This window comes from Pelobates fuscus, chromosome 5, assembly GCF_036172605.1.
Source record: "Pelobates fuscus isolate aPelFus1 chromosome 5, aPelFus1.pri, whole genome shotgun sequence".
NCBI lineage: Eukaryota > Metazoa > Chordata > Amphibia > Anura > Pelobatidae > Pelobates > Pelobates fuscus.
The window spans coordinates 289,823,254-289,848,284 of NC_086321.1; positions in this window are offsets into that span (position 1 = coordinate 289,823,254).

The window sequence follows — 25,031 nt, forward strand, 5'->3', positions numbered from 1 at the left end:
AACAGCCTAATGTCTGCTCTTATGAGATTAACCCACTTACTTGGGGGAAAAAATTAAATTTGTGGCTCTCTGCAGTACAAGGCTAAATAGGGCCCTGGGATGAGGCACCTGTGACAGGGAGGGGTGCAAACCCAATGAGTTGGCTATACTCCCCAAAAAAAAAACAATATATACATATGAAACAGGGGGGAAGGCTGCACTCACCTGAACATGCATAAACAGGGTGCTCCTGGGGGCCAAATTATTACATACAATACACAAGATCCAGCGCACTCACCTATCCACTAAACAGCAACTTCAATGTTGACAGATTGAATTCGTTTTTTTTTTTTTTTTTATTACACAACTACATGACATAAAGTATATTCAACATAATCCACCAGTGGATTTACAAACCCTACTATGGTAGCTTATTCCTAATACTATCACCCTCAGTCCACATTCCATTTAGCCCACTTTGGAGTCTGTCCCCGTTTGTTATTATAGAGCCCTCTTTATGGCTCTTTTTTAATGCGTCTATGTTATGTATGTCTTTTTCTCGAAAAAATTTATCTAATTAATGTATCTTTCGAATAATAGTTATATATCTTACAAGGAACCTTCCCTGTGTATATTGGATTAGTATCTTCTGGACACATATACTTTTCTTCGTTGTTAAATTAAGGGTTACCGCCTCACTGGTTCACTTGTACACATCAATAGTGTTGAGGGACACTGTTTTTTCTGAATACATATTTGTATTCTTAACACTATAGTGTTCCTTTAACTATGCCCCTCTCCAGAAACTATGCACTGGGGAAATCACCAAATGGAAACACTTCACACTCTACTGGTTGGGGAAAATAAACGCATATAAAATGAAGATACTAACCTGAATCATCTATGTCTATAGAATGCTACCGCTTCCAATTTCACAAATACACTGCAACACCCTACAGTCCACTTGTAGTTCCTTCATTTAGAATGGCAGAGAATTCTGCATACCGTTTGCTCTACTACAAAGATCCCCCCAACAGGGCGGTGTGGGACTACCTAAACTTTGGCTTTAATAAAAAGCTGCCATTCTATCGACAGGAATACTCCTACACACCCTAGTGTCACGACTACTAGTGTGGTCCAGCACGCAGAAACTATGTAAACATATACATATACAAGGAAAGGAAAATAAAAGGACAGAGCGTAAACCGGACCTTAGAATGGCCGGACTAATACGCTAGAGACAAAGAATGGTCAAAGGGAAAGCCGAGGTCAAGGAAGCCAGAAAATACACAATACCGTAAACACAAGCCAAGTCAGGGGAACCAGAATTCAGAATAACCAGGGAAAAGCCAAGATCAGGATACCAGGAAATCAGATACACGAATATAGAGCACTCTCAGGAAATGGAAACCATGACAGGGCAAGGTACTGGGGTGAGTTAGGGATTTAAATATCCCTCTCTATGCTCTGATTGGTCAGAGGGCGACCTCTGACCCCAAAACGTGCGTGTCCGTTGACGTTGTGACGTCACGCACACGTTAGTATAATTTTCGGGGGCGGAGCTAGAGATGGACGCGACCACGCGTTCAGCGCCATCTTGGATTTGGGCGCGATGCAACTCACCACCCTCAGCTGCTCGTTAAGTTGATCGGCTATACCGGAGCTCGGGTGCTTATTCAGACCCCCATGGGTAATTCCCTCACAGACCGTAACACGGTCCGCCCCTTCCTAATGTGCTTCTGGTGTCACTGCGTTGCCACAGCAGCTGCCGAAAGTATTCAGCCAATGGCTATGCCAGAGGTCACTGACGTCAGTGGAAAGCACTTGATGAGTCCCGCCCATGTATCTCTCATGTGGGGAGCGTTGCCTAGGCAACCAGATTAAGCCGATCACCTTATCCTAGAGCATGCTGGTATTCACATTGGGAATTTCAGACCACACTGTCCTGCTCATGGATTACATAAAATCCATAGGAGCTCTAGCAGTATAATGGCACTGGTATACCTAAATCATTTAATAAAAACAAATATATTTCAAATAAGAGAGAGAAAAAAACTATTAGATAAATATGTATAAACACCCATATAGATCCATATCTCATTCCACTAGTATGAGTAGGTGGTAGGGGCAAATCGTCAGACCAATAACAGTAATGGGGAGAGGTCTGGCGTTCCTTAAGTAGGGAAGTCAAGCCCCTCCCACAACTACAGGCTCAGCCTTCCATTTGTCTTCAGGACATAGAAGCCGTAATGAAAGCATATAAAATAACACAATATGAACTAGATAGAAAATATGAACAGTTGGTTGTGGTGTGCCGAAACCGATGATACGGTACACCTATAATGAAAGAGGGCAAAAATTAGTATACTATACAAGATTTATTTCAGCCTACAATTGCCAACCATATAGAATCTATTACATGATCATGTTACAAAAAACTTTGCATATTTCCTGTACTGGTTGGGGTATGTATCGGGTATATGGGAATGATTTCCACCGTCCTAATGCTTTGATAATATGTACTGGTATGTTCCTACTAGATGCAGTGGTGGCTGCTCCATTTCAGAAGGAGTGCCCAGAGTAGTTGGATGGGTTAAGGCCTACTTTTGCCAGTAATACTCTGATATATAGCATGAATTTATTTGTGGTGAGAGCATTGCCATGTAAGGTTAATACAGACTGGCCAGGGGAACCGGGAACAATGGTAAAGAATGTGTCTATTACTTGTACTGGGCACCATTTGTTGCCGGTAGGGTAATAGGGAATCTTTGTGTGGTCTTTGTGTGGCTGAGGGATAGTATGTAGTGACCTTGTATTTTGACAATCTGAGATCTCGTAATGGTGTCTTGGGATGTGGTGTTTATGGTGGTAAACTCTCTGGGGCTTAAAAAACCATAGTAAGCAAAATAGATAGTGGTTTTAATGACATGATTAGTGTTTGATTCGAAAGGAGCTGTATCTATAAGGTGCTACAGTGATTGGAAGAGTTCACTATGAATAGGTGACCTAGAAGATGATGGTGTATGGGTTTGATAAGATGACAAGAAACTGTGGGTGTTTGGCCAATGTTTATATGGTATTGTATCCCTGTCAGATATAATTTGATGGTGTTGTAAGATAATTTTAACTTAAGGTGGACAAACGAAGTGAAGGCTACAATAGTTTCCATGGAATATCTATTAACAACCTGAAAATCTAACAAGAATCTGTTGTAAATACGGTATTACCAGACAGAGCCAACTGCGAGAGGAGCCTGCTATGAGTTAACAGATTCCCAAGTCCAATGTCATGTCTTGCCATGATGGAGCCAGAGTAGCAACCATGGCTGCTGTTGGTAAAGCTTTGTGGAAATCCTAAAATTGAGAGTGAGATAAATGATCAGTCGCTATGTTATGAATGCCAGGAATATGGATACACACCTAGAAGTAATTATAGGTTACAGCCAGCCAAGTCAATTTCCTCAGAAAGCTCATGATGGTCATTGATTTTGAATGACCTTTGTTAATTATGTGGCAAGTTGTCCAAAAAACATCTCACTGCCTCACCTGACCATACCGCTCCCCAAGCCACTACTGCTGTTACAATGGGGTAAAGCTCAAATAAGGCTAAAGTGGTAGAGAAACAAGACAAACCCCCCATAACCAATTATCGCCAAAAATTGCAGCAAAGCCGGAGATGGCAGCCACGTCTGTCCAGATAGTCAGGGAATTAGAGGTAAGTAAGGGGATAAAAAAGATTTTCCCATTCCATTTCAAGAGAAATTCCTGCCACATGTGTAAACCCAAGGTGGCCAGAACATCCAGTGAAATACGGAAGCATGGAAACAGATTAAGCAGTCTAGATATAAAAGCTCGTCCCTGAGAAATGATTTTCATGGCAAAGTTGAGGGAGCCAAGTAGAGACTGTAATTCTTTACGATTACAAGATCCCGCAGATAGATATAGATTGATGCTGGCTAGAATGCGGTCAATTTTCTCTTTAGGCAGGCAGAATTCCTCTGAAAGAATTAGAGATTCAGGCTAGGAGTCATGGAAGAGTGGGGAGCAGAGAGGTTGATAATCTACCTTTGCTTGGCTGAATTTTTCCCAGAGACCACCCCAATGCGGTTAGTTCTCCATACTGAGAAAGGTGGGGAACTAAAAGGCCCTAGTAGGAAACCTTGACCTAATTCTATCTGCAACAGAGTGTTTACAGCTTCTGGATTGGCTAGGGCGGACTGTAGGTTCTTGCATTTGACAATGCCGAATGACATGTAAATAATGCCCGCATGGAACCCTTCTGTGAACCCAGCAACCAAAAATTCCACCAAACCAAGTGGGGTGAGGGGTGGTTATGCAATAATTCGGCAAAAGAGATCCCATTGATTGAAGCCGTGTAGGGCTTGGGGATCAATTTATTGGGACACATCGTCTTGGCATGTGCCCTAAAACAAAGTGAACACACATGCAACAACTTGCAGGCCCTAAATCCACATGAACCTCCATTAAAGTTTTTGCAAATCTGGGATATACCCAGGAAAAAAATGTTACGCCGCAGCTTGTCCTTGATCACTTTCTCAGGTTTAGCCGAGGAGGCCTGGGATAGGGAAGTTAGTACCAAGCTAAGGTGTATTAGAACATTGGTTTGTTGCATGTGAGGTCAAAGAGCAAATAGCACAAGCTGGAGACCTGAGGCCCGTGAAGTGCCCGCAAAATAGCTCAGTGTCCAACTGGCTCCAGTCCATTTGGAAATTGAACTGAGTCAGAGCTGCAGACGCCTTTGCAGAGAATGATCTATGGTAATCGTAAATTGATGTACCTCCATACTTATGCCCCAGGTCCACCAGCTTGTGTAAGTACAGGTTGAACTGAACATACTACGTCCCTATATATACCGAAGGCCAGTACGAACTCAGGAATGGACAACTTCCTATTCAACCTGGGATCCCTAGCCTGCAGTACAACAGAGACATCACCATAAGAGTATGTCTTGTTCTCAAGTATATCTTGGGAGGCAGTCAGTAGCGAAACTAGATTGATATCTTTGCCCTCTAAGATATCCTTCTTAATATTGGCCGGCACCACATGTGGTAGGTTCTTTAGCAGACCAATTAATTTACCAGTCTGGGTGCCGGGGAGACCAGTAGGTCCTGGAGTAACTAATCTAGAAGATGACTCCGGCTTTCAACTAGCATCCAAATGGTACAGCCTATCGGTAATACATCCCAATGAGGACAAGACTGCCGATAGGACGGCCTGGAGTTTGGATGACTGGACACCACTGGACCCCTCTCCAGCCCCGGTGTTATCCGTGTTGAGAAGTCTATACAGTTCTGCTTTCCAGGCAGTGGCAGGGTAGGGCATGTTCCTACACCTTAATTTGGTCGTAATCCTATTAATGGTCCAAGACCTGAGGGAAGTCGGGCTGGTGTTCTCCCTTCCTTGAGATGGAGTGAAAGACCTTCCTGGGGTGCTGGGGATCGACAAATTCTCGATAGCTTCTGCCAGTTCAGACATGCTAGGATAGGATAAATATATATAAGTAACCTATGTGATTATACCGTACTGGCTGGCAACCTAATGCCAAGTGGCAAAAAAATTATCTAACTTTAGAGAGGGGAGCCCTACTAATTACCAAGCTGCAGGAGAGGCTCTAGCTATGTGTTGGCCCGAGGAGATTTTGTGCCCATCGAATGATGTGGCGGGGTGTCAGCCTCTCGGTGACCAATAAAGCATAGCATGGTAGTGATAGATGAGGCCCTCTCTATACCACCATGCGACGCGACTAACTATGAGTTGGCCGCGGGGCGTGAGTATCTCAGAGTATGAGGATGGGTGTTGGCTTCGCAGGACCACTAAGTTAAGGCATGAAGGCCTAAAAATCTGCATACGTGGACTCTGAAACCTATGAGCCAGTAGACAAAATCTCACACTAGCACCAGTTGCAGGCGAGGGAGGGAGGTGTAACGACCTCTGTATTCACCTACCTATCGTATCCGATGGATATTGAGTAGGACAGAGTAGTAGAACCGAGCAATACCTGTAAGAGTAATAGCAATGTTGTAGTACCTAAATCATGACTGTGATCATAGCAGTAAAAGAACAAAATAATTTGGGATACCTACCAGCCTATGACTTGGTCTAAAAAGAATCAGCACAAAAGCATAAGTGGTCGTTGAACTAACGGGGTCTAGCACCTAATAACATAGAAATTAAACATATTAGGTTATCTTGGCTGTGAGGGTCAGATCGTGGACCCCAAGACAAATCTAAAACCACTAACCAGTAACTAATAAAGCCAAAATGGCTAACAAATATCAGAAGTAAAAAAGACCCACCTAAGGTGAGTGGATCAATTGAACTGAGCCAAACTGAACCTATGAGACTTGAAAAATCTAGAGGCACAGCCAGATGAAAGGGTCAAACCCGACAACCTATAACAGACACAATCTTGTTATAACATATCTAAAAATACAGAAAGTAAAATCGGCAAACAATGTTTAACCTAAATTTAACACAATAAAGCATCTTAACCAAAAAATACATGTAACATGCAGTACTCTCAGATTGCCACTAGAGGCCGGTATAACACACTAAGCCTACACATAGATCAATCATTCGCGTGTTTTCGCCTCGACTAGGGAAAATTCATATTTCCCATGTTTAACCTAACAATAACATTATACTTACATAGTTACATATTTACATAGCTGAAAAGAGACTTGCGTCCATCAAGTTCAGCCTTCCTCACATTTATTTTTTGCTGTTGATCCAAAAGAAGGCAAAAAACCCAGTTTGAAGCACAATTTTGCAACAAGCTAGGAAAAAAAATCCTTCTTGACCCCAGAATGGCAGTCAGATTTATCCTTGGATCAAGCTGTTATTACCCTACATTGAAAGATTATATCCTTGAATATTCTGTTTTTGCAAGTATGCATCTAGTAGCTGTTTGAACATCTGTATGGACTCTGATGAAACCACTTCTTCAGGCAGAGAATTCCACATCCTGATTGTTCTTACAGTAAAAAAACCTTTCCTTTGCCTTAGACGAAATCTTCTTTCTTCCAGTCTAAACGCATGGCCTCGTGGCCTATGTAAAGTCCGGTTTGTGAATAGATTTCCACACAATGGTTTGTATTGGCCCCGAATATATTTGTATAATGTTATCATATCCCCTCTCAGGCGACGTTTTTCTGAACTAAATAGGTTTAAATTTGTTAACCTTTCTTCACAGCTGATATGTTCCATTCCTTTTATAAATTTTGTAGCCCGCCTCTGCACTTTTTCTAGTGCCATAATATCCTTCTTTAGAACAGGTGCCCAAAATTGCACAGTATATTCAATATGTGGTCTTACTAGTGATTTTTTAAAGAGGCAAATTGATATTCTCGTCCCGAGAATGAATGCCCTTTTTCATGCATGACAATACCTTACTGGCCTTGGCCACTGCTGATTGACATTGCACATTATTGCATAGTTTGTTGTCTATAACAATTCCCAAGTCCTTTTCGTGTGTTGTTATCCCTTATTCGCTTCCATTAAGGGTATACGTTGCTTGTGTATTCTTTACGCCGAAGTGCATAACTTTGCATTTTTCCACATTAAATTTAATCTGCCATTTGAGTGCCCAGCTCCCCAGTCTATCTAAATCCCTCTGCAGTAAAGTAATATCTTGCTCACATTGTATTATTTTACAAAGTTTTGTGTCATCTGCAAACACTGAAACATGACTTTCAATGCTGTCTTCAAGTACTTGCTGTACGTACAGTATTCACCGTTCCTGCATACATAAAAAGGGCCGAAAGCCAATTCATACAAACCAACAATGCATTGGAATAATTAGACTGACTACAGAACTGTACGTTTTTATGACTATGAACGAACTACTGCACGAAATGCATACGAATTAGAGGTGAGTATAAGTATAGAGTTGGCCCGTGATGACGCTGTGCGCCTGTGACAGGGTCGCGAAGGTCGATATAACTCACATTAATAGGAGATTCTGGATAGTAAGCGGTGGAGGAGTTTGGATGAGTATCCCAGAGGCCTCGGATAGCTAAAAAGGTCTCAGAACAGGAACGGGCAGACTCTGTAGGAGCAGGTAAGATCTTCTGCGGTCGGAAGTCCAGTTATGCAAATCGCCATAACAATAACGGTAATGGGGAGAGGTCTGGTGATCCTTAGTAGGGAAATCAAGCCCCTCTGACAACTACAGGGCCAGCCTTCCATATATATACAAAAACAAATGATCTGGCACTCTGCTCAAAATTAAATATCAAAAAACAGTATTCAAACCATGGTGCTGCACTGCACTGGGTATATAATCTAAAGGGAAAAATGAGAGCACTCTCTGGATTTTCAATAAATCAGTATTCAAGTATTCAAATATTCAATTTTGCACGTGGAAAAAAAATCAGTTTTGAGCTGTATAAGGTCTTTATTCACATGTGAAATTGAATACACTTCACTGATTTATTGAAAATCCAGGGAGTGCTCTCATTTTTTCCTTTGGATTATATATATATGTGGCCCTGCGCACCTTAGTTAATAAGTCAAATTGATTTACTATATACACAAAATAAACAAAACAAAAACTAGTAACAAATTGGAATGACCCTTGAGAGAGGCACTAGTAAGTGCGACAAAACATTGGAGCATGTTTGGTACACGGGTGCAGCCCTTTGAGGTAATATGCTAGTGAGATTCTATGCCTTTGCGATTTAAGTGTATGATATACAGCCTATATAACAGTTTTTGTTTACTTTGTGTATATAATAAAAGAAAATGTATTCCTACTTACCGTAATTTTCTTTTCCTGGTCATAGGCCATGGCAGCACAGAAATGGGTAGCTCCTCCCTATCCCTAACCACACAGGAACCTAATTAAAACAGAATGTATAAGTAACCCCTTTACCCCTCACACTCTCAGTCTTTTTTCCAGCAATATTCCAGGGCGTGATTCCTTTGTGCTGCCATGGCCTATGACCAGGAAAAGAAAATTACGGTAAGTAAGAATACATTTTCCTTATTCCTGGCCATATCCATGGCAGCACAACAATATGTAATACCCAAGCAATAAGCAAGGGAGGGAAGAAATACACAAGACTTCCATAATATGAATGCAAATTGACAACACACATCTCATAAGTAGTGATGTCGTGAACCCGAAATTTTCGGTTCGCGAACGGCGAACGGGAACTTCCGCAAACGTTCGCGAACCGGCGAACCGGGCGAACCGCCATTGACTTCAATGGGCAGGCGAATTTTAAAACCCACAGGGACTCTTTCTGGCCACAAAAGTGATGGAAAAGTTGTTTCAAGGGGACTAACACCTGGACTGTGGCATGCCGGAGGGGGATCCATGGCAAAACTCCCATGGAAAATTACACAGTTGATGCAGAGTCTGCTTTTAATGCAGACTCTCCAAACAATGTTACAAGCATGGATTGTTGTAGACATGGTGTGCAGAAATGAAGTCATGTACATTCCAGGACTGTTGGTTAACTCAATGGACACTTGATATTAGGGATCCGGTTTAACGACCGATGTACAGGCTCAGTAACCTTGGGGACCTAGAATGTTGGTTGGCATCAGAACTAATGTAGTTGAAGCACCAAATAAGATGGGACCTGGGACCTGGGACCTGAGACCAGAAAATGCCCTACTCTTCATCTCGATTGACCCATTCCCAAAAGCACATGCCGACCTAACATATCATATTTTGATAGCTGCCAACTTATTAATAGCCAGAGGGTGGAAACAACAACAGCCACCGGAGAGATCTAGCCTTCTCCAACAGATCTCCCTAAACCTAGCATATGAAACAAAAACCTGCCAGCGGCTACACCCCCCACACCACATCGTGGAAGCCAGGAACATATGGGAGGCGTATCTGAGGAAGGAGGAGGAGGGGGTCGTGTTAGAACAATAACATATCAAATATATATATATATATATATATATATATATATATATATATATACACGAAGGATGAATAGTACCACTCCTAAGACCTAACTGCTCTGACGCAGAGAGACAACGACTCCAAACACCATGGTACAACAGCCTACATTGAGGTATACCAAGCTGAGGTTAAACAATCTACAGGGCATAACGAAACAAACACCCACATTGTACATAGTTAAGTAGTTAGATAAGGGAATAGACCCGGAGACCGCACACAGCGTGCTAACTAAGAAGGAGACAAAGGGAGATGAGGGGCTTCCGACATCTATTTCCCCCGTTCTTCTTCCCCTACCGTAGCCTGTCCCCAGGTTTCCCCCTTCCCATACCCCAGACCAAACCCAGGTTTAGGAGAGAAAGACAACCCTGACATGGTACTAGACCGAAGGCACAAGGGCAGCGGAAAAACTCCCACGAGAATGAATAACCAGTTTGCTCAGTAACATCGATGTACCTTAACCGCTTACCCTCCCTTTTTTCCTTTATGTATCCCAAACAAGTTCTCTGATAAAATAAAAATTGTCAGATTCAAGTTATTGTGCCCCACAGTTCAAATTAACATTCAAATGACAATTCATGACAGATCACACAAGTGAATAGCCCTGCCAACATCGTCTCAGAATTTTTTTGTTATCTAAGAAGAAATAGAAATGCAAGAGCAGAATAGAGACTGTTCCCCGTCCTCAGAGACCATGATACACACTGACACAGAGCATAATAGGGACTGTTCCCCCTACATAGGGTCACTATGTGCCTTTTTTTTGGTTTGGTTTTTGAAGCCACAGTGCAGCACCAGAGTGCCGAAAAATTAGGCATGTACACATGCCTGAAAAATTTGGTATTGTTGCAGCCGCTGCTGTAGCAGCGGCCAGAAAAATTGATGTTTGTTTCACAGGCAGAAAGTGCCCTAAAACATGGCGGCTTGAACCCTAGTTGGTGGCGGATAAGTCACGCAAGTCAACCGGCATTCAGAGCTAAAATACAGCAGCGTGTGGACCATTTTTAGCCCAAGGCAGGTCATCTCATCAGGCCTTTTTTAATCGAATGTATCGCCCAGTGTCAGTCCCTTCGGGATCCATCCCTCATTCATCTTAATAAAGGTGAGGTAATCTAGACTTTTTTGACCTAGGCGAAGCGGGGCAGGCCAGAAGTTCTATCGCAAATTGGGATAGCTCAGGCCACAGGTCAAGCCTGCACACCCAGTAGTCAAGGGGTTCATCGCTCCTCAGAGTGTCAATATCTGCAGTTAAAGCGAGGTAGTCTGCTACCTGTCGGTCGAGTCGCTCTCTGAGGGTGGATCCCGAAGGGCTGTGGCGATGCGTAGGACTTAAAAAGGTCCGCATGTCCTCCATCAACAACACGTCTTTAAAGCGTCCTGTCCTTGCCGGCGTGGTCGTGGGAGGAGGAGGATGACTTCCACCTCTCCCCCTGTTAGATTCCCGTTGTGCTGTGACATCACCCTTATACGCTGTGTAAAGCATACTTTTTAATTTATTTTGCAAATGCTGCATCCTTTCCGACTTGTTGTAATTCGGTAACATTTCCGCCACTTTCTGCTTATACCGGGGGTCTAGTAGCGTGGACACCCAGTACAGGTCGTTCTCCTTCAGCCTTTTTATACGAGGGTCCCTCAACAGGCACGACAGCATGAAAGACCCCATTTGCACAAGGTTCGATGCCGAGCTACTCATTTCCCGTTCCTCCTCCTCACTGATGTCAATGAAGGTATGTTCTTCCCCCCAGCCACGTACAACACCACGGGTACCAGATAGGTGACAATGAGCACCCTGGGATGCCTGTTGTGGTTGGTCTTGCTCGTCCTCCTCCTCAAAGCCCTATTCCTCCTCTGACTCCTCTTCCTCACAATCCTCTTCCAGCGCCGCAGGTCCAGCAAGCGATGCTGATAAGGCTGTTTCTGGTGGTGATGGTGACCACAACTCTTCCTCTTCATGCTCATCTACAGCCTGATCCAGCACTCTTCGCAGGGCACGCTCCAGGAAGAAAACAAATGGTATGACGTCGCTGATGGTGCCTTCAGTGCGACTGACTAGGTTTGTCACCTCCTCAAAAGGACGCATGAGCCTACAGGCATTGCGCATGAGCGTCCAGTAACGTGGCAAAACAATTCCCTGCTCCCCAGAGGCTGTCCTAGCACCCCGGTCATACAAATATTCATTAACAGCTTTTTTCTTGTTGGAGCAGGGGGTCGAACATTAGGAGTGTTGAATTCCAACGTGTCGGGCTGTCGCAAATCAAGCGCCTCACTGGCATGTTGTTTCGATGCTGGATATCGGCAAAGTGAGCCATGGCCATGTAGGAACGCCTGAAATGGCCACACACCTTCCTGGCCTGCTTCAGGATGTCCTGTAAGCCTGTGTACTTATGCACAAAGCGTTGTACGATCAGATTACACACATGTGCCATGCACGGCACATGTGTCAACTTGCCCAACTTCAATGCCGCTAACAAATTTGTTCCGTTGTCACAAACCACTTTGCCGATATCCAGTTGCTGCGGAGTCAGCCACTTTTCCACCTGTGCGTTCAGGGCGGACAGGAGTGCTTGTCCGGTGTGACTCTCTGCTTTCAAGCAAGTCAAACCCAAGACGGCGTGACACTGCCGTATCCGGGATGTGGAATAGTACCTGGGGAGCTGGGGGGTGCCGTTGATGTGGAGCAAGACGCAGCAGCAGAAGAGGACTCAGCCGAGGAGGTTATGGAAGAGGATGGAGTAGGTGGAGTAGAAGAGGTGGCAGCAGGACTGCCTGCAAGTCGTGGCGGTGTCACCAACTCCTCTGCAGAGCCACGCATTCCATGCTTGTCAGCCGTTAGCAGGTTTAACCAATGCGCAGTGTAGGTGATATACCTGCCCTGACCATGCTTTGCAGACCAGGTATCAGTGGTCAGATGGACCCTTGCCCCAACACTGTGTGCCAGACATGCCATTACTTCCTTTTGCACAATCGAGTACAGGTTGGGGATTGCCTTTTGTGAAAAGAAATTTCGGCCGGGTACCTTCCACTGCGGTGTCCCAATAGCTACAGATTTCTTGAATGCCTCAGACTCCACCAGCTTGTATGGTAAAAGCTGGCAGGCTAATAGTTCGGACAAGCCAGCTGTCAGACACTGGGCAAGGGGGTGACTTTGTGACATTGGCTTCTTACGCTCAAACATGTCCTTGACAGACACATGACTGTGGGCAGATGAGCGGGAACTGCTCAAGGCGGGAGACGGAGTGACGGATGTTTGAGAGGGGGCAAGGAGGACAGCAGTGGTTGACGTGGCTGAAGATGCTGGACCAGGAGCAGGATGGCGGCTTAGAGTAGGCGTGTTGCATGTACTCATGTGTTGATCCCATAGGCGTTTGTGATGTGAGATCATGTGCCTACGCAAAGCAGTTGTACCTAGGTGGGTGTTGGACTTCCCACGACTCAGTTTCCTTTGGCACAGGTTGCAAATGGCATCGCTGTTGTCCGAGGCAGACACACAAAAAAAATTCCACACTGCTGAGCTCTGCAATGACGGCATTCTGGTGGTGGACACAGCATGCGTTGATTGGCGTGCTGTCGGGCTGACCCCGGGTGCCGATGTATGCTGTCTGGCTGTGGCACTAGCTCCTTGTGACGACCTCCCCCTGCTTCCAACTCGTCTCCTCCTCCTCTCTGCCTTCCCATCTGAACTTTCGCCCTGTTCTTCTTCTTGCCGAGCGGGCACCCATGTGACATCCATGGACGCATCGTCATCATCAACCGCTTCACTTGTATCTGACAACTCAGAAAAGGAAGCAGCAGCGGGTACAACATCATCATCATCACACAGTACGTCCATGTGTGTAATGCTGCCTGCCTGAGACATATCCCTGTGATCTACATCCTCTGGCAATAATGGTTGTGCATCACTCATTTCTTCAAACGGATGTGTGAATAACTCCTCTGACATACGAAGTAAAGTGGCTGTGGTGCTAGTTTTGGTGGTGGCGGCAGGCGGGTGAGTGGTATCTTGAGAGGTGCCTGAAGCTAAGCTGGAGGAGGATGGTGCGTCAAGGTTCCGAGCGGAGGCTGTACAAGATTGGGTGTCCTGTGTTAGCCAGTCAACTATGTCCTCAGAACTTTTCAAGTTCAGGGTACGTGGCCTCTGAAAACTGGGCATTATTCTAGGGCCAAAGGGAATCAGAGCACCACGACCACGATGGCCCCTGCGGCGTGGCCTGCCTCTGCCTGTCAGTTTTTTGGGGATTAGTGGTACTATGCGTGCAAGCTACTGTGAGACCAGATATGAGTGGCAATGTGCACTGGCACAGGTCTGCAGAGCACACGCTGAAGGCCTGACACAGCCGCTTGAAGGACACTGACTGGCTGCTATTAGCTTACACTGGAAACCTTTTTTCTTTGTAAAAGCACGCTACTGAGACACCAGATATGAGTGGCAATGTGCACTGGAACAGTTCTGCAGAGCACACACTGTAGGCCTGACACACCCGCTTGAAGACAAGTAACTGCTATTCAATCTATAACAGTGAAAAATGTTTTTTTGTTTTAAATGCACGCTATAGAGACACCAGATATGAGCGGCAATGTGCACTGGCACAGTTCTGCAGAGCACACACTGAAGGCCTGACACAGCCGCTTGAAGGACACTGACTGGCTGCTATTAGCTTACACTGGAAACCTTTTTTCTTTGTAAAAGCACACTACAGAGATACCAGATATGAGTGGCAATGTGCACTGGCACCGGTCTGCAGAGCACAGGCTGTAGGCCTGACACAGCCGCTTGAAGGACACTGACTGGCTGCTATTAGCTTACACTGGAAACCTTTTTTTCTTTGTAAAAGCATGCTACAGAGACACCAGATATGAGTGGCAATGTGCACTGGAACAGTTCTGCAGAGCACACACTGTAGGCCTGACACACCCGCTTGAAGACAAGTAACTGCTATTCAATCTATAACAGTGAAAACATTTTTGGGGTTTTAAATGTACGCTATGGAGACACCAGATATGAGTGGCAATGTGCACTGGCACAGTACTGCAGAGCACACGCTGAAGGCCTGACACAGCCGCTTGAAGGACACTGACTGGCTGCTATTAGCTTACACTGGAAACCTTTTTTTCTTTGTAAAAGCACGCTACAGAGACACCAGATATGAGTGGCAATGTGCACTGGAACAGTTCTGCAGAGCACACACTGTAGGCCTGACACACCCACTTGAAGACAAGTAACTGCTATTCAATCTATAACAGTGAAAAAAATGTTTTGGTTTTAAATGCACGCTATAGAGACACCAGATATGAGTGGCAATGTGCACTGGCACCGTTCTGCAGAGCACACGCTGAAGGCCTGACACAGCCGCTTGAAGGACACTGACTGGCTGCTATTAGCTTACACTGGAAACCTTTTTTCTTTGTAAAAGCACGCTACAGAGACACCAGATATTAGTGGCAACTGTCAAAGTACGCTGGCAGGGTTGTGCAGGGCAAACGCTGAAGGAGAGCCTGACACAGCCGCTTGAAGGACACTGACTGGCTGCTATTAGCTTACACTGGAAACCTTTTTTCTTTGTAAAAGCACGCTACAGAGACACCAGATATGAGTGGCAACTGTCAAAGTACGCTGGCAGGGTTGTGCAGGGCACACGCTGAAGGAAGGCCTGACACAGCCGCTTGAAGGACACTGACTGGCTGCTATTAGCTTACACTGGAAACCTTTTTTCTTTGTAGAAGCACGCTACAGAGACACCAGATATGAGTGGCAACTGTCAAAGTACGCTGGCAGGGTTGTGCAGGGCACACGCTGAAGGAAGGCCTGACACAGCCGCTTGAAGGACACTGACTGGCTGCTATTAGCTTACACTGGAAACCTTTTTTTCTTTGTAAAAGCACGCTACAGAGACACCAGATATGAGTGGCAATGTGCACTGGCACAGGTCTGCAGAGCACAGGCTGTAGACTTGACACAGTCGCTTGAAGGACACTGACTGGCTGCTATTAGCTTACACTGGAAACCTTTTTTCTTTGAAAAAGCACGCTACAGAGACACCAGATATGAGTGGCAACTGTCAAAGTACGCTGGCACAGGTCTGCAGAGCACACGCTGAAGGAGGCCTGACACCCAGACGCTTGCAGACAACTAACTGCTCTTCTATTACAGTGAAAAAATATATATTTTTTTTAAATCTAAAGCTTAAGCTATAGTCACAACAGATATGAGTGGTGGCACTGACTGTGCAAATGGGCACAGCATCCAGCCTGACACAGAAGCTGGCAGGCAGGCAACTGCAATTACATTACACAGAAAAAAAAAAGAAGCAGACTGATGTTCTAGCCCTAAAAAGGGCTTTTTGGGGTGCTGTCCTTACAGCAGAGATCGGATGAGTCCTTCAGGACTGTAGTGGACACTGAATACCCTAGCCTAGCTATCAATGTCCCTATCTAATCAGCAGCAGCTACCCTTTCCCTCCTCTCAGTAAGCATGCAGCTTCAGAATGAATCGAAAATGGATGCTGGGAGGGAGGTGGGAGGGTGTGGAAGGGAGGGTGTGCTGCTGATTGGCTGGAATGTGTCTGCTGACCGAGAGGCACAGGGTCAAAGTTTGCTCAATGATGACGAATAGGGGGCGGATCGAACCGCGCATGTGTCCGCCCGCCGCGGCGAACGTGAACACGCTATGTTCGCCGGGAACTATTCGCCTGCGAACAGTTCGGTACATCACTACTCATAAGGACATTGGAAATGAAAAACTGATTGCCCACTATTAACACATTATCAAATTGACCATCTCAAATGTACCAAGCAGCCATTTACATATAGGTTCCAAGGAAACTTGGCCACTATCGCTCAAGAGAGAGAAATGGCTCTACTGGAGAGCAGATATTCAGGTACTGTAACCCCTAGGGCTTAGTTGACTGAAAGTAGCCAAGACTATCCATCTGCTGATGACTTATATAGAGGCTTGAACACATTTTCTGGTCCATTAGTAAAGTTAAACAGACTATCAGAAGAAAGCCAGATAGCAGATTCAAAGAAATAGATCTTAATACATCTATCAAATGTGTCCATTTGTTTGCAATTGTTCATTTTATGCATTTGATACGTATTTAGGACAGGAGGAGAAAGTTTAATTACTGACTCTACTTTCTAATCAATAGACTTTAGATATATTGGTGGAAGACAGTAAAGGGTTCTATGTAAAATAGTGCTTGAAAATCTGATATCCTTCAGCCCGATGCTAATGTCACCGATACAGCTAACTTAATATGAAGCAGTTGTGGACAGATAGAGTCTCATGGTTAAAAGGGGTGAAGATTTCAAAGCCCTTTAAAAAATACAAAAAAACAAGGAAGAATTCCACGGGTAGCAATGGTTAACTGAGGGATCATATAAATACAGCCGACAGAGATTTAGATATCTCCATATCAAAGCCCTTACGCGAAAAGAGAGATCAGAGAGTGCTGAGACATGTACCTAGATGAGTCCTGGATTGAAGAACTTAGAACCTCTTTGGTAGAATGAAATTGAATGATCATCTAGTTAGAAATAGACCAGGAAAAAAGGAATCCCAGCTCTGTAATGGTGTCACGTATTCATCCGCTTATAGAAATGTGGTTAATGACATTTACTGTCCACACAGGAAAAGTTGTGCCGAGCAGCAACCTAATCCACAGAAGGGTTAATGCTGAGCAGGAATTATGCAAATGAAACCTGGTAACTGAGTTTGGGGTCAAAGGCCGGTTACAGCCTATCAGAACTAAAGTAGGGGTATTTAGGCCCAGTTCTCATCCTACTCAGTGCCCTGTTGTGGTTTCCCTTGTGGTTGTCCGAGAGCGCGTTCCTGTTATTAGTTTTCTACCTGGTTTTTGACTTTGGCTTTGTTTATTGACTTCTCTATATTCTGGTATCCTGACTCCTGGCTTTCCTCATCGCTGCGTCCCTTTCTGTGTTCCCTGACCTCAGCTAGTATTTTTGACTATTCTATGTACGCTAAATCCGGCCATTCTAAGGACCGGTAATACGTTACTTATTTGTCATCTGTGCTATACAGTTCTATGTGCTGGATCAAACAGTAATCCTGATAAAAGGTAGTCGAGGATATACGTTTTTCATGGCCTTCAATATAATTACTGCAGTTGAAAAACCCTTATATTTAAGCCCTTCGTTACAATATCCAAAACATTCAGAATGAGGAAAGTAGCACTGGACCTGATAAAAGAGGACAGAACTCTTTTGGGAGATCCCATGGAGGTACTGAAGAAGATAAACAGAAGTGGAAAGCATGGACTGGGTACCAATATGGAACTGTCAGGATTATTGATATTGGCACTTGCAACCTATGCATAAGAGAAGTGTTGGATGTTAACGGTATCCCCTTCAATAAAGAAAAACGTACCAAAACCAAAAAAGGAGAAGTCAAATAAGATGAAAACTGCACACAAATCTACTTACTTTATACAGCAAATAGCCTATTACCAAGTACAGAGACATAGAAATAGGACAATAAAGCTAATACCAAACATAGAGGCATAATACCAAATAGACATGTGCAATTCGTTTCGGTCCGAATATGTATTCAGACAAATTTCGGGCAATTCGGACATTCGGTAAAGTATTGGGGGGGGGGACCTAATGTCCTTGTAAAGGATTTTTATCTACTTACCTGTGTGCCTTTGGTTATATCCTCCCCCTGCTGTTTAAATTCGTATAATCGGTTTGTTTCTTCTATGTATTTGAACAATGTATTCGTCTACCGAACAGAGACCACCCTGGGTAGCAATTAGAACTTGGAACGTTGTGAAAACCGCAACTTATTTGCTCCTAGGTGGTCGCCATTCGGCATACGAACACGTGGTGACAACAAAGGATGGTGGCCATCTAAAATCTCATGAATGCGGTCAGCGGGACTTACGCATGAATTGCCAGGAAATGTTTTCGGCAGGGCAACCATGCGAACGCCCGGTCATCATAGAAGTCCCGGCTGACTACTTTCCACCCCACGAATCAAACCGGCATTCAGGAGGTGGAATCTACCGAACAAGGGGAGCATTTCCATATATAAAACTGCAACGTTCGTATGGTAGTTTTCGTGTGATTAGACGCGAACGGAGACGGCTCTTGCTGCCGATTTCATGGAACTGTAAAGCGCATACCACCACATGGCGAGCCGGTCAAACTTCCACACGATGCGACACGGAAACTACCAAACGGAATGTCGTGACATTTGGATATGTGACTCCCAGTATCCTCAGCTACCCAGGGATGTAAATGTTATATTTGTATGTGCTGTAGAAAGTACTTTTCTAAAAATTTTGAAAATTGTAATGTTTCTGGCCAGCAGATAATTGAGTTTAGTATGTTGCTGAAACTCAATTATCTAGCCTGGCCCAGAGGCTGTTGCTTCCAGTAAATCAGTCTTGTTCCAGCATTAAGCTTTGGCTCATGGGTGGATTATTTGGCGATACCAGCGATATTTATTCCTGTGGATTCTTGGGAATATTCTTCTATGGGGAAAAAGGGACGGTGATACAGACTACTACCGTCACAGTCCTCCCCCCTGACCCCCACCTCTGAGCGGTCGGTGAGGGCCCTAAATACTAATTAGGGGGGGAACCTAATGCCCTCCCCCTGGCCCCTACCCCTGAGCGGTGGGTGGGGGCCCTAAATTAGAATGAGGGGGGAGGACCTAATGTCCTCCCCCCTGGCCAACACCCCTGAGCGGTGGGTGGGGGCCATAAAATACTAATTAGGGGGGTTACCTAATGTCCTCCCCCCTGGCCCCCACTGCTGAGCGGTGGGTGGGGGCCCTAAAATACTAATTAGGGGGGGAACCTAATGTCCTCCCCCTTGCCCCCACCCCTGAGTGGTGGGTGGGGGCCCTAAAATACTAATTAGGGGGGGACCTAAGGTCCTCCCCCCTGGCCCCCACCCCTGAGCGGTGGGTGGGGGCCCTAAATTAGAATGAGGGGGGAGGACCTAATGTCCTCCCCCCTAGCCAACACCCCTGAGCGGTGGGTGGGGGCCCTAAAATACTAATTAGGGGGGACCTAAGGTCCTCCCCCCTGGCCCCCACCCCTGAGCGGTGAGTAACCAATCAGAGTGTTATGAGTCAAATTACACAGCATGGGAAAATTCCAAAGAACTTTCCCACGCTGTGTAAAATTACTCAGAGCACTCTGATTGGTGGATTTCAAACCAACCAATCAGAGTGCTGTGACAGGTAAATGTAGATACTTACCTGTCAGTCTCTTCATTTTCCTGTCAGAGCACTCTGATTGGATGGCTTAAACCCACCAATCAGAGTGCTCTGAGCCTAATTGCAGGGCGGGGCAAAGCTTTATAAGCCTTCCCCCGCTCTGCAGAGCTCAGTCTGCGCAGAGCCCTCACCGGGTGAAGAAGGATTATTGTTATATTTTATTTTTTTTAAGTGCGTTGGTTATTATGGCTTTTTATTTGGCCTTTTTTGGGGCTGAAAAAATACGATTTTAGAAGAAAGAAAACATCAAATGGTAAGTTTTTTGTTTTTTTTCAGGTACTTAGTTAAATGGTCCCCCCTCATTATTTTTAGGGTGAGGGGGGTAGGTAGGGTTAATTTGTTGGGGGAAGGGGGTGACTAGGGGTTTGGGGACCCTTAGTCACCCGGGGGAGGGGGGTTATTTTTTTATTTAGGGCCCCCATCCAACGCTCAGGGGTGGGGGCCAAGGGGGAGGTCATTGGGTCCCCCCCTATTTAGTAAGTTCCGAACTTGCCGAAGTTCCGAAGTGTCGAAGTGCCGAAGTCCCGAATTTCGGAATGCTGAACCGAAACGAAAAATATTCCCATGCACATGCCTAATACCAAACATAGAGGCATATAATAATGTAATGAAAGTGATTGAAATTAGCAGAAAACTCTTACCGTTTAGATGAAACCGATGAAGGGTAGAAGGGGTTATATCCATATATATGCTCTGTATGTGCCTGCCCAGCCTGCAACCCCTTTGGGCACAGCAGGAAATAGGGTGATGGCATAATCTTGCTACCTCTAGGGTCACTGCAAGTAAATACATAAGTTTGTACAAGATAGCAAAGTTGTACGTTAACCCTTTCAGTGATGGAATGCTAGTCCGTCTCACATCAACTCCTTCAGGGATGATATGTTAGTCAATCTCATGGAATCATATGGTCTGTATGTGCATGTCGGCCTGCAACCCCTTGGTCACAGCAGGAAATAGGATGATGGCATAATCTTGCTACACTTAGGGACTTAGGTTCACAGCATGTAAATCCATATGCTCTGTTTGTGAATGCCCAGCCTTCTACCCCTTGGGTCTCTGCAGGAATTATGGTTATGGCATGATCTTGCTACCCCTAGAGTCACAGCAAGGAAAACCCCAGTCACTAAAGGGGTATCTTCAAGGGGCCACCCTTGCACAGGGTTGTGTACTGAAGACTTCCCAAGGGAGAGAGGCTGAACTCCCTTGAGGCAGAAGGTAACAACCCTCAGGTCAATAAGAAAAAATTGCTAGTCTTAGAATGAGTAAGTCTGTCCTAGGGATAGGGCAGGAACAAAAAGACTGAGGGTGGGTGGGGTAGGAGGGGTTATTTTACCTTCTGTTTTAATTGGGTTCCTGTCTGGTTAGGGAGGAGCTACCCATTGTTGTGCTGCCATGTATATGGCCAGAAAAATGTGAGGAAAAGTTGTGCATCTTTGTGTGTGTGTGTATATATATATATATATATATATACACATACACACATATATATATATATATATATATATATATATATATATATATATATATATTGTGATCCTTGTCTGTAGATAGCACAGTCCTTTGGCTTTTATATAATCCAGGCAACTTTATTGTAAATCCACACAGGAGACAGCAGTAAATGAAAATATAAATCCCTTTAAACAAACACCTAGCTCGTCTGAGCACTAACTAATATCAGGATCCCTATCTCTCAGGGGTTACACCAAACAAAACAATATTGGATTCACCAACCTACAGTCTTTGTCTGCTCTCAGCACTCCAGTGCTCTAAGCCAGCCTTGACTGCTTCTTCTCAGCACTCTTAGTGCTCCAAGCCAGCACTCCCAGTGCTTCAAGCCAGCACTCCCAGTGCCTAGTCTCCTTGATTCTCTTACTGGAGAGAACACCCTCTCTCCTACCTGCTTCCTGAGAGGAAGCCAGCAATCCCCCTCTACCTGCCTAGCAGGGAGTGGTTTATTCCCACTCCTACAGCTGATTATCAGCAGCTGAGCAGTGTGTTGGAGACAGTCCAAAAAACCCTGGCCTGGATCTATGTCTCCCATGAAAACCACTAAACTGTGGAGTGGAGCATTGGCCCTCCCTTCTCTCCAAATACTCCACCCCAGGGGCCCATAACTAAACAACGCTTTGTGTTGTACAAAACACAAACTACATATACTCCCCCTGGGGTTAAATGGCTTCTCTGCCTTCACTTTATCACAATATATATATATATATATATAGAATGAAGAAAAATACCGGCACTCTAGGTCTTCCAATGATTGTAGTTTTAATTTTCAATCCAATGTCAACGTTTCAGCCCTGGTTCAGGGCTTTCATCAGGACACACAAAAAGCATATTAAAAATGACAAGCTTATATAGGAATGTGTATCACACTAAACGCTTACCTAATCAGCTGTTCCTAATCGTGCATGAAGAAACCGGAATCACTTCCTGCATCTATGCGCATGCGTGTGACGTCAGGAATTCCCTCCTCGTTATTACCCAGCTGTGTGTATCACACGTCACGTTGCCCCGACAGCCTAAATAACATTGCGGCTATGGGCGGGGCTATCGTGTTACGTGTACCGTCGGGAGAAATTCTCCTCTCGTCCGTGATATTATCATATCAGCATGGTGTCCTGGGGGGAAGCCTGAGGTCTACCATTAAATAGATGTTCAAACAAATATTTTACCATACTGCTTTGTTTCGTTCTGTATTCCACTTATAAACAAAAAAAACAAAAAAACAATATTATTATTTGCCAAGTGGCTACATCCATATTCATAATTAAATCTACACAATCAAATTAATGTGAGGTGTGAATCAAATGGGTGAAAAATGTATATGAGAAATGTATAATGTAAGATGTGGACCTATATATAGCCACTGACGAAAATATATGGAAAAAATGTGTATAAGAGAAAAATATACAATGTACAGTGTAAGTGTAAATAAACCTAAGTCAGTGAATATACAAAAACACTATATATGAGTCACTAAATATGTGTGAAGAGACTCATTGTCTAATATAAAAAAATTATCTAAAATGTTACTGACTAAAGTGTTTAGTGTAATAATGTACTATACATATCTAAAAAAAAAGTGAGAATGTACATAGAAATACCATAAACAATGTGAAGGTGCACTATAAGGATTCAACTGTGAATATAGAACACAATGTTTAAATAGTATAACTAGAAAACCAGGTTATTAATCCCTAGTAATAACACAATTTTTAAAAAAAAGTTGGTAATATATGGTCACGATTATCTAGTGAATCAGCTGGGCAAGCGTTATAAGTGGATAACTTGTACATAATTGCATCACATGAATTATATTAAAAATATATACATTAAAAAGAAACTTTCACAAAAGGGTGACCGACCGCAAGCATGGCTTTCATGTCCAAAACAGTTCCACAAATTTAGGCTTTGCAGCCGGTCTATCTTCTCCTCTATCTTGGAGATAATGGGCATAAGTGGCTGTGGTAAGCCAATTATCTCTAAGTCCAAAAACTGTTACAAAAACTACATAAAAATACATAACTCATATAATACAATGTTTAACCTATATGTCCAACATATCCCCAGATAGCTTGGATCTGAGCGCTCAATATGTCCGAAAAGCGCTCAGATCTCACGAATACAGTTGGATCGCCATGGGCTGATGAGAGATTGAGGAGGGACAAAGCAGCCAGTTTCCCCTGGTCTGGCAGTGTCCCTGGGACAACGCCTTGCTGGAGAACAATGGACAGGCACATTTTCCCATGGATTTAAAGGGGCCGAAAAAGTGTTTTGAAATCCAATAAGTCAAAGGGGCCATAATCACAGGGCAAAAGGCTAGCCATTACTCCTCTCCAAGAACAAGTGGCCAAGGGCACTTTGTCACACATCTCCCCTTTGGGGGGAGACTAACCAGGTACCTGACCTTCTGTCAGTCAGTGCCTGAGTTAATCGATCCACCCACCCACAATAAGCAGTTACAAGAGTAGCCCACCCACAATAAACATTTACTGCACCTGGGGATTCCTGATGGCCGGCTGTGACCCCCCTCACACCCATACACACACAGACCGATCCCCCACACATCCATACACACACAGGTTGACCCCCCACACACACCCATACACACACAGACTGACCCCCACACACACACCCATACACACACAGACTGACCCCCCCACACACAGAGACTGAACACCCACCCACACACAGACTGACCCCCACAAACAAACTGCCCCCCCCACACACAGACTGAACCCCCCCACAAACAGACAGACCCCCCACAGCTTCCCCCCCACACAGAGACTGAACCACACACACACATGCATAGGACGTCTATTTTATTTCGCTTGGCATCCTAGTAGGAGGCGTCGTTTGTGTGGGGTATTTAGCCCACGCACGTTGTTTGAATGCATTTTAATAGTGGTTTGATGTAGTAGGGCTTGTGGCTAGTATGTAGGGGTAGTGAACCTACTAGAGTAGGTCTCTGAGCGGCTCAATGGTCTACAGGGTTAATTTTTTAAGGGTTGTAGTGAGAGCAGCTGATCTGGCTGTGGTAGCCCATTTGGGAGCGTTTGGCGACTTGCGGGTGGGTTCACACTGTGTGTTCAGACTTTGAGTATCGTGTGATTCGGTGGGGTAGAGCAGGGGTAGGATTGAGGAAACAAGGGATACAGGGAATAGAATTATATACAAAGGGACCTCAGTTGAGGTCTGGATGCGAAGATGTCGCATCTTGGGGGATAGGAGACTCAAACTCTCCAAAACATGGCCGGTGGGCACCAGAGATTGTTTAATTATAACAGATTTACAAAGAACAGAACAAATAAGAAAAATAAAAAAAACCTCATAAAACATACCTAGAAAATTGTACCATTAGTCATTT